The 10,842-nt window shown below is 45.7% G+C and overlaps 1 long non-coding RNA gene across 1 annotated transcript; it reads right to left on the bottom strand.

The window, feature by feature from the left end:
• Window positions 1–4,084: 4,084 nt before the first annotated feature.
• On the bottom strand, window positions 4,085–4,507 carry LOC142246044 (uncharacterized). The gene is made up of 3 exons (XR_012724859.1): window positions 4,436–4,507; window positions 4,214–4,331; window positions 4,085–4,123 (listed from the first exon to the last, which is right to left on the bottom strand). It is a non-coding gene; the product is annotated as an uncharacterized LOC142246044 (long non-coding RNA).
• Window positions 4,508–10,842: the final 6,335 nt, after the last annotated feature.

Here is a 10,842-nt window from a genome sequence, read left to right as displayed (position 1 = left end):
AGAATTTGCCCTTAACAATTCGCTGGCTGAGGCCACTGGGCAGACACCGTTCGTACTCAATAATGGGCAACACCCTAGGGTACCGGTACCGTTTCCCGCTGCTGCACCTCCTCCTCTTGTGGCCGACTGGGCAACTAATGCCAGAGAGGTTTGGGATTGGACTCAAGAGTCGATCCAAGCAGCTAAGGACCGTATGAAGACGGTGTCCGATCGGTTTCGTCGCCCGGCTCCTGTCTTTTCTCCAGGGGACTTTGTGTGGCTCTCTGCAAAACACGTGAGACTTAGAGTGAGCTCTGTCAAATTTGCTCCTCGCTTCCTGGGTCCTTATGAGGTTCTTCGACAGGTAAATCCTGTAGTCTATCAATTGAAGTTACCTGTCCATCTTAGGATTCATGACAAATTCCATGTCTCACTGCTAAAGCCGGCTATTTTACCTCACGCTCGTGAAGTGCACTCTCCTGCCTCTGATTCCTCTCGCTCTAGCTATGAGGTACGAGCCATAGTTGGTTCTAAGATGGTTAGAGGGCGCAGGTTCTTCTTGATAGATTGGGAGGGCTATGGCCCGGAACATCGCTCTTGGGAGCCTGAGGAGGCTGTCCATGCTCCCGACTTAGTTGCCGATTACCTGCGTCGCCGGGAGGGGGGCCCTTGAGGGGGAGGTACTGTTACGGTTGCTGCGAGCACTGGAGACTATGTCCAGATTTCTTGCTACTGCACATGTGCGAGCGCTGGAGACTAAGTCCAGATTTCTTGCTACTGCACATGTGCGAGCGCTGGAGACTAAGTCCAGATTTCTTGCTACTGCACATGTGCGAGCGCCGGAGACTAAGTCTAATCTTGGAGCCATTGCACATGTGCGGGTGACATCATCGCTGACACGAGGTCACATGTCTCTGACACCTTCTATGCCGATTGGTCGCTGGTCATGTGCTTGTGACGTCTTGCTCGGTGATAGGCCAGCATGACGTCACTCCTGTCGTTCTGGCAGCGGATTGGCTCTGGTGTCCTCCATCTTGGATGAGGCACAGAGTCTATATAAGACCCTGACACACGCCGCATGGTGCTCAGTCCTCTTGGTTCATGCATATGAGTAGACGCTCTGTGCGCGTTCCTCTAGGCATTCCTCTGTCTATGCTAGGTGAGCGCTACTGGCAGGGTAGCGTTCTTATACCTTACAGCTTCGGCTGCTGTCCGTATCCTTACCTCTTAGGGGAGCGGACATAGGCAGGTGCCTGAGGCACATGGTCTGGCTGGGCCTTGTGATTCTACTCGTAGGTGGACGTTGCCGCTAGGGTAACGTTCCTTATACTGCGTCTGGCAGTTGTTCGTATCCTCGCACACTAGGGGAGCAAACAGAGGTAGGAGCTTTGTGCAGCTTACGCTGCTGTTCGTCTCTTTTGCACCACTAGAAGAGCGGACCTAGGCAGGTGCCATATCTAGTGGTTCGTGTCCTCGCACACTAGTGGAGCGAACGCAGGTAGGAGCTTTGTGCGGCTTACGCTGCTGTTCGTCTCTTTTGCACCACTAGAAGAGCGGACCTAGGTAGGTGCCATTTCGCACACATTGCCTTTGTCTCTGTGATTATTAACAGAGATCATTCCACACACCCTCCAAGTAAGGGAGGAATTGCTTTACTTACTTATTATATCCTTCTGTGAGTTAACAGAGGTATTGCACTCTGCCATAGTCTGCAGCAAAGTCTTTGCACGGTGGACCCTGACTGTCTGATACTCCTTTCGGTTATTATCAGACAGCCCCCCGTAACACTCCCCTTCCTCTTGTCCCACCACCTGACTCCGTATAATGTTTAGAGTGTGCTCCCGCATATAGATGACCGGAATTGTCATGCTGATAATGGCATCGCCAGTGCTAAACATCTTCGTCAACATTTGTAAACTGTGAAGAAGGGTGCATGAGTCCTTGATCTGACACCAATCCAGCAGCGTGATCTGCACCACCTCTGAATCTAGTTAGCCCAGGCTATACGTCATAACGTATTGCAGCAGGGCTCGGCGGTGCTGCCACAGACGCTGCAACATGTGCAGATTCAAATTCCTGTGTGTCGGCACATCGCATTTCAAGCGGTGAAACGCAAGACCGAAAGACTTCTGGAGCGATGCAAGTTGTTGAGCTGCTGGGTGTGAACGGTGGAAGTGAGCACATAGCGAGCGTGCCTGCTGCAGCAGGGAATGTAGGCCGGGATGGTGGTTTAAAAATTGCTGGAGAACAAGGTTCAACACGTGAATCATACAAGGCACGTGTGTCACATTTCCCTGACGAAGTGCCGTAGCCAGGTTTGCATCGTTGTCGCACACGGCTGTTAAGTAACCACCGGAGTCTGCTCCATCCATTTGTACTCCGGTCGCCAGGTGACAGCGTGCTCCTTTCGTGCATAGTGCTGATGATGGAGAGGAGTCGATGCCAGCGGCGGTGGTGGCCGCAGGTTCCGCTCACCCATTGGGCTGCTTTACCTTGAGATATGCAGAACCACTGGCTGACTGTAGGTGGTGGGTGTCTCACAGCTGAAGTACCATCATTCAGCTACAACCAATGGGAAGACACCACACCCTTTTTTAGGCCCATCCTGTCTGCTCACCACTGCCAGACATAGCTCTGAACCTCAGGTTCCTGTTCGCCCAGTTCTGTTTTGTGATTTTGTGTGCTTGTTCCTGACAACGTCTCCTGCCTGCTGTTTATGTACCTCGTTGCCCGATCCGCATTTTACTTCTGCTTGTTTTCTGATTAAGTTCTGGCCGTCCCATTCTGTTCCTGTTCCTCAATTCATGTTTGACCCTGCCTGACTACTGCTCTCTCGGACTGCAGCCTTCCACAGGTATTGATCACCTTGGGCCCTGTGTAATTCCAAATCCCTGTATAGGGGTTAAAGGGTTTCAGGGTTCTGGGGGTCCTGGTTGGTGAGTGGCTTCCCTCTAGCTTATCCTTTACAGCCCGTCTGAGTGTGTGGATTCAGGCAGGCGTTACACCATGCCCTCTGCAGAAGGCCATGTAGGCCAGGATAGTGGTTTAAAAAATTGCTGGACAACCAGGTTCAACACATGAGCCATACAAGGCACGTGTGTCACAGTGCCCTGAAGAAGGGCCACAGCCAGATTTGCATCATTGTCACACCCGGCCTTCCCTGGCTGCTGGTTGAGTGGAGACAACCATTGATGAAACTCGGTCTCACTCTCCAGAGCTTACCGTTCACAACTCCTCAGCGGTGTGACTCACATTTCACAGACATTTCAAAGTTAAGAGTCGACCACCTGATGCCGTTGAGCTCTGCTGCCAGCATAGTAAGGAGGTGTGTGGGATTCCTTGTGCGCAGTTACAATGCGGGTGGCCTGAACACACAGGGTTTGGGCGGAGGTGGAGGACCCAGACGAGGTTGAGGAGGCAGAAGCAGTGGAGGAACTTCTACATACAGAGTAAGGATTGACACACAACTCGTGGGGACGGCAAGACTTGTACAGCAAACCCTTCTCCATCTCTCATTATAGTTACCCAGTGCCCAGTCAGCGACATGTAAAGCCCTGTCCATGCTTACTGGTACTACTCTCATAAAAATAATTTTAATCATAAATATTAAAAAGGAACATATGTAGTGTTCCTATCTTACAAGTTCGTACATCAGATAAACATATATATACAAGTGCAAGTGTCGACCATGGTTAACCCACGCCTGAGCCAAGTTGTAGACAGTGGTTTATAGAGAGGGGGACAGATGTTAGTACGTCGCTGTCCGTCTGGTAGTTGTATAATGTACACTGTGCCTACCTCCTTGTTTGTAGATGTATATATAGATTATACTCCACTACTAAAGTATCTAACTCTCACTGTCCTTGTCAGCCTCCAGCAGGGATAACCACCACCAGAAAAGTGATAAAAGTGCAAACAGATGAACCTAGACAAACAAACAGTGGCAATGTGTTAGCTGTCCAGGGTTCTCATATTAGGCGTAAATTCCCTAATTAGGATTGCTGGATAATATTAGGTAGGAGCCTGGAGTTCCACTATGCTATGGAACCCCCTGCTCTCCTGACGCGTTTCACCCCCCCTAACGGAGTAAAAAGGGGATCATCAGAGGATTTTTTTGTGTAAGTCACTTCCCATGAAAGGACACCTAGAAAGATGAATGAAAAAAATTGTAAGTATATAGATAATCATACAACTGCATTGTTTTAGGCACATATAGCTATATAGGTACACTCACAAGGGACCAGTCCTCTTAATTAGAGAGCTAATATAGGTGTTCCCTCTTAGTATGTAGTTACATAAGCGGACCATTCAAAAGTCCAGGATAAGGATGACGCTTATTCAGTAGTTGGTCCCTGCAGAGATATGTGGGAAGAAGTGGGCGAGTAATGCCGTATTATTACTGTACTCAGGCAAGGCTTCTCATACATATAAAGATAAATAAAGTCTGGATTTCTACCTGTATATATAGAGATGTAGTGGTATGGACCCTTTTGGTCAGTATATAGGCCGTTTGTTATCCACTATAAATTTTCCAGGAGACGTTTGGTCCCTGTGCTAATAATAGGTTGTGAATTCGTCCCTCCTATAGGGATAATAAGATATATGATTATACACGTCCTCCGTTTGTTGTAGAGCGACACACATTTCATGTTTTTTATGTTAAATTACCTCTGATAGGACCAGAGTGGGTTCTCAACCTTCAAAGTACTCCGGGAATTAAAAGTATATATAGGGTGACCTCCTTTCAGGCAGAAATTTTTAGGATATGACAGACAATATGTCCTGTAAAGGAATAGCATTATTGGTTTACCACTTTCTTTTAGACCATACATGTGTGTGACTTACTGGTACTAGGGAGGTATACCTGTAAGGGCTGTCAGCGGTGTGTAGATAAAAAAACACCCTACCAAAGGGGGATAAAATGAGTCACCTCCTGCAATTCCTGCAAAAAAACAACATAACACATACTTGTAGTTCTGGTTTCACTATCAGCCCAAGCAGCATATTGGTACCATTTACATGTCTCTATATATATGACAGCTGCATTGTAGTCACTGTCCAAAACAGCAATAGTTTGCCCCTCCTCTCTCATATTGGCATAACAATGGCCAAGCTTGGAGCTGCATACTGTGGCAGGGGTCCAAAATAATTCTTACGTGTATATGACCGTACATATATAATTATAAAACATATATATATCCAGTGCCACACCAGCTACTTTGTAAATACGGGGTGTATGGCTACTAATTAAGGGGCCACTGTCTGCAGAAAAAGGAATCAGTGTACTGAACCTAATCCCCCTCTAATGACTGGTTAGAAAGCATACCTTAGTCCTGGAGCTCTACCAGTAAAGGACTGTGCGTCCCGAGTGACACACTCTCTAACACACTGGGAGCTCCCACTTGGTCCCTGCCGTCTCGGTCTGTGTCTGCTGCCTGGATCGCTAACCTGCATGCTCTGCAGGCCCTTTAATAATGGAGTCCCGGAGGTAAGTTTGCTACGTCCGAAAACCGGAAGTAGCACGTGGCCGGAAATGATGTAATGGCATTTTCATTCCCCTGTCACAGACTAGATCATGTGATACGTACTGGGCGGGGTTCAGGGAAACTACTTCCTCCAGTAATATCTGTAGTGTGGAACGCATATGCGTTCCACAGGCACAGCAGTGTTGGAAATGTGATGATATTACTATGGAACTTGCGTACAATGAGCGATGCATAACGCTGCATAGGACGATCTATATATATATAGACATGTCATCAGTTTCTGGCTTATACTGCAGACCTGATCACATGATCTGTGCTAGATACATGCACAGATGTGTCATCCCTCTTAAGTATGCCAAGCATATATCTAGGGCTTTATAGAGGGGGTTGTAAAATATATATGTGCTAATGCTATCTATATTTGGGGGCATGCATATGATGTGTCATTCTTGGTGTATGACCAACACATATAGACAGAGGGGGCTTATACTCTAAACGTGTAGGAAAAACCCATATCAGGGGCAAATTGGTGCTTGCCATATCCAGGGCATTCATTCCTATATATGTATTAAATGAGGTCCTAGTTTCGTGGTGCTCATAACTCTCTAGAGGGATTCCTATCCACTATTCTCTAAAAACCACCTTTCTCCTGACAGTAAAAAAGGGGGTGGAAGGAGCATATAGGTGTATATATACCCTCCCTGAGAAAAGTTAAATTCTTGCCACCATATCCAAAATATAGATTTGTAATTTCTACATTCCAACATATAAGCGTAGATCTAAATACATGCATGTGCTCTTCCATTAGTGCAGTCTCAACAAAGATATATATTTATAAACCATGGTAAAGATGACCATGTGCGGGGCATATAGTAAATGCACAACGCTTGTGCCTATCAGTATCAATCTATTTTCCTAACAACCCTAAGAATGGGGGGAGGGGGGGTGGGGGGTGGTGGGGGGGGGGGGCTATGGGGTTTAGATTGTTAGTAGGAACAGTTATGCGCCCCGGACGAAAGGGCTGGACTAGAGGCTAAATAAAGCTATGGAAACTTATGGTCTCATTGAGACCATCAGGGGAGACCGAATCCAGGAGGAAGGTCCATCTTGCCTCCCGCTGTAGTATTTTTCCTATCCCAGTCTCCCTTCCTAGCAGGTTTAGGTATAACCTCTATTGCCTGGAATGAGATACTTTTTAAATCTCCTCCATGGGTATTGTTGACATGTCTGGCTATCGCTGTATCCCTTTTGTGCCGGATATCTCCTACGTGTTCTCCGATCCTGGTTCTTAATTGTCTTTTAGTCTTTCCCCACATATCCCATGGGGCAAGTGCAGGTACAGAGATAGACCAATCCTTCAGTTTTGCAGTTTGCAAAGTCTCTAAGTCTGAATGTTCTGTTAGTTTTATGGTTCAAGAAGGTTTTTGACTGATTAATATAGCGGCAATAGGTACACTTCCCACATCTAAACGTACCTACTGGTCTTCTTTCCAGCCAGGTACCAGTGCCTTTAGGCACTGTAAAGTGACTATGGGTTAAATGATCCCTAATGGACTTTCCTCTCCTAAAGGTAACACTTGGATAATCCGAGATTAGTTCACATATGTCAGGGTCGGCTTTAAGTATGGGCCAATGCCGTCTTATGATTTCCATCACTCTCCCATTTTGATCATCGTATGTGGCTATCAATCTCGTGATGTCTCTCACGTCCTCTTTGGTTTGTGTTTAAGTAAATCTCTTCTATTTTTGTCCCTGGCATGGTGGTATGCCTGTTCTATAGTGACAGCTGGATAGCCCCTGTTATGAAAACGCTCTTTCATATTACGAGCCTGTATCTCAAACTCTCCAAGTGATGAGCAATTGCGTCTCAGGCCGTAAAAATTGCCCTTTAGGAATGCCTTTCTTGAGTGGTATCGGATGGTGGCTTTCCCATCTAAGGAGACTGTTTGTCGCTGTTGGTTTTCTGTAGATGGATGTACTCAAAGTACCATCTCTGTTCTTGATTATTTTAACATCCAAAAATGCTAGACTGTCCCCCCCTATCTCATATGTGAACTATAAGTCCTAGATCATTGGTGTTAAGATGTCCCATAAATTGTAGGAAGAGGGGGACCCCCCCTGTCCACAGAATCAGGACGTCATCTATGTACCGCCCCCATAGATTAATGTGGGGACCATAGGTAGCATCCTCCTCTTTAAAGACATACCTATCCTCCCACCATCCAAGAAAAATATTGGCATACGTGGGGGCACAGGGGCTCCCCATGGCTGTACCCCTTGTCTGATGGAAAAACTTACCCCCAAAAAGGAAGTAATTGTGTGTCAATACAAATTGTAACATTTCAATCACAAACTTGTTATGCAGACTGAGGTGATTACCCCTTGTCGATAGGTAATGCCAGACTGCTTCCAGGCCTCTGTCATGAGGGATGCTACTGTACAGTTGTTCTACGTCTACAGATATCAATATGGTCTCTGGTTCTAAGACAATTCCATCCAGTTTTGCTATTAAGTCATTGGTATCTCTGATATATGATGGGTAAACTCACCACAAATGGACGAAGGATTTGATCTAAGTAGATGCTCGCATTTTGGCCTAGTGCGTCTATCCCAGAGACTATGGGACGACCTTTTAGGGGTGACAGGCCCTTATGAATTTTTGGGGTCGCATAGAAGGTGGCAATGACTGGGAATTTAGGGAGAAGAAAGTCTGATTCTTTCTCCGAGATTAACTTCAAGTCTAAGGCTCTTTCCACGATGTTTCTCAACACTTCTAGATATTAATTTGTGGGATCTACGGGTAATGTCTCATAGGTGGTCATGTCCGACAATATCCTTTGACACATGATGGGGTAGGGCGTCTGTGTCCATTATTACTATATTACCACCAATCGTGAGATTGTTGTTTTTTTCCAGTCCCATAAGTGCTTCCCATTCCCCTAGTGTTAGGTTTGGTTTGGTGGATCTTAATTTAGGTTGAATGGCGCACAGATCTTGGGTAACAAGTTTTGAAAAGATATCAAGACTGCTGCAATCTGTCACCGGGGGCATCCTAGTGCTTTTAGGTTTCAAGTTAGTAAATGGGCCTTTACCTGTCTGGTTACTATCTTCTGTGGATAGGTCTGCCAGCAATCTGACATCCTCTAGCATTTCCACAGGTATTCCCAATCTTGCACATTCTGCCTTATCGTTATGTTTGAAGAACTTCTTCCATCTAAGTTTCCTTAGAAATAGCTCCACATCTTTAACCCAATTAAACGGATCAAACCTAGTTGTTGGTACGAAGGATAGACCATAGCTTAATACACGTTTTTCTGTATCCGTAATTACATGGTGTGACAGGTTAATTACCTGGTGTCCCGCAGGTTCCAATGGGGCTATCTTCTCTTTTGGCTTCGTTGTATCTGATTCCTTAGATTGTATGGGTCTCTGTCCCCTAAAAAAGAGGATGATGGTACTGGAGGGGCTAGTGACGGTGTTGGAGGTAACAGAGGGGCAGTGGAGCCCGTCTGATATGTTGGTGCAGTCTGCTGACCAGTCCCCTGTGCCGGCAAGCCAAAGAATGAGGGTAAGGTAGATCGAGGCTGCTCTTGATTCCATGATCTAGGTTTATAATTGGATCTATTCCAATTATTCCTATTTCTAAAGTTTTTCCTACCTCTACTCCTACTTCTATTCTGCTGGCCTTGGAGTTCCGCGTCAGAAAAGTCTGATGAGGAAAGGTCAGCTGACACTCCACCTGTGGGTGCCCCTCCGTTTTTATTACTACCTGAGAAATCTCCCAGATCTCTCAAGAAGTGTTTATGTTTTCTAGTCTTAAGATTCTGTTGATATTTATCAACTGCCAATTGAAGGGCTATTTCTTTATTATCAAAATCAGGGTCTCCCTTAAATTTAAGGCTTCTTCCCTCAGTGTCTGGAGGTCTTTTGAAGATTTCTCTAGGGTAATTTTCTCCTCCTCCACCAGAATGGTCATTAGCCTTATAGACGAATTGGTCAGTTCCTCTTCCCACTTTTTAATCAGACTATCTGTCCTGGACCGTTCAGCAGGGATCAAATTGATCCTAAGCCCTCTAGGTACAATTCTCTGCTTAATGTATTGTTCAAGCGACTGTACCTCCCACCATGATTTAATGTTTAGTTTATATGCTACCAGGAGGTCCGAAAAAATATTTCTCAAAGTGTTTCTAGTACTATCTAGTCCTACTGGTGTCCTTTCTGAGAACACCTCATCAGCATCGTCCAGCCATTTTGTCGTATTGAGGGGTCCTGATAGGAAGCCCGCCATATAGATTTTCACAAAAACCCAAAAGGTAATATAGAGGTAGTTATTATGCGAAAAAACCACCACTAGAACTACTCTCATAAAAATAATTTTAATCATAAATATTAAAAAGGAACAAGTGTTCCTATCTTACAATTTCGTACATCAGATAAACATATATATACAAGTGCAAGTGTCGACCATGGTTAACCCACGCCTGAGCCAAGTTGTAGACAGTGGTTTATAGAGAGGGGGACAGATGTTAGTACGTCTCTGTCCGTCTGGTAGTTGTATAATGTACACTGTGCCTACCTTCCTACACCGTTTAGAGTATAAGCCCCCTCTGTCTATATGTGTTGGTCATACCACCAAGAATGACACATCATATGCATGCCCCCAAATATAGATAGCATTAGCACATATATATTTTACAACCCCCTCTATAAAGCCCTAGATATATGCTTGGCATACTTAAGAGGGATGACACATCTGTGCATGTATCTAGCACAGATCATGTGATCAGGTCTGCAGTATAAGCCAGAAACTGATGACATGTCTATATATATATAGATCGTCTATGCAGCGTTATGCATCGCTCATTGTACGCAAGTTCCATAGTAATATCATCACATTTCCAACACTGCTGTGCCTGTGGAACGCATATGCGTTCCACACTACAGATATTACTGGAGGAAGTAGTTTCCTGAACCCCGCCCAGTACGTATCACATGATCTAGTCTGTGACAGGGGAATGAAAATGCCATTACATCATTTCCGGCCACGTGCTACTTCCGGTTTTCGGACGTAGCAAACTTACCTCCGGGACTCCATTATTAAAGGGCCTGCAGAGCATGCAGGTTAGCGATCCAGGCAGCAGACACAGACCGAGACGGCAGGGACCAAGTGGGAGCTCCCAGTGTGTTAGAGTGTGTGTCACTCGGGACGCACAGTCCTTACTGGTAGAGCTCCAGGACTAAGGTATGCTTTCTAACCAGTCATTAGAGGGGGATTAGGTTCAGTACACTGATTCCTTTTTCTGCAGACAGTGGCCCCTTAATTAGTAGCCATACACCCGTATTTACAAAGTAGCTGGTGTGGCACTGGATATATATA

The sequence above is a fragment of the Anomaloglossus baeobatrachus genome, chromosome 7 (assembly GCF_048569485.1).
Source record: "Anomaloglossus baeobatrachus isolate aAnoBae1 chromosome 7, aAnoBae1.hap1, whole genome shotgun sequence".
NCBI lineage: Eukaryota > Metazoa > Chordata > Amphibia > Anura > Aromobatidae > Anomaloglossus > Anomaloglossus baeobatrachus.
Note: the sequence above shows the minus strand (reverse complement) of the source record. Positions and strands in the feature narration are given on the sequence as shown.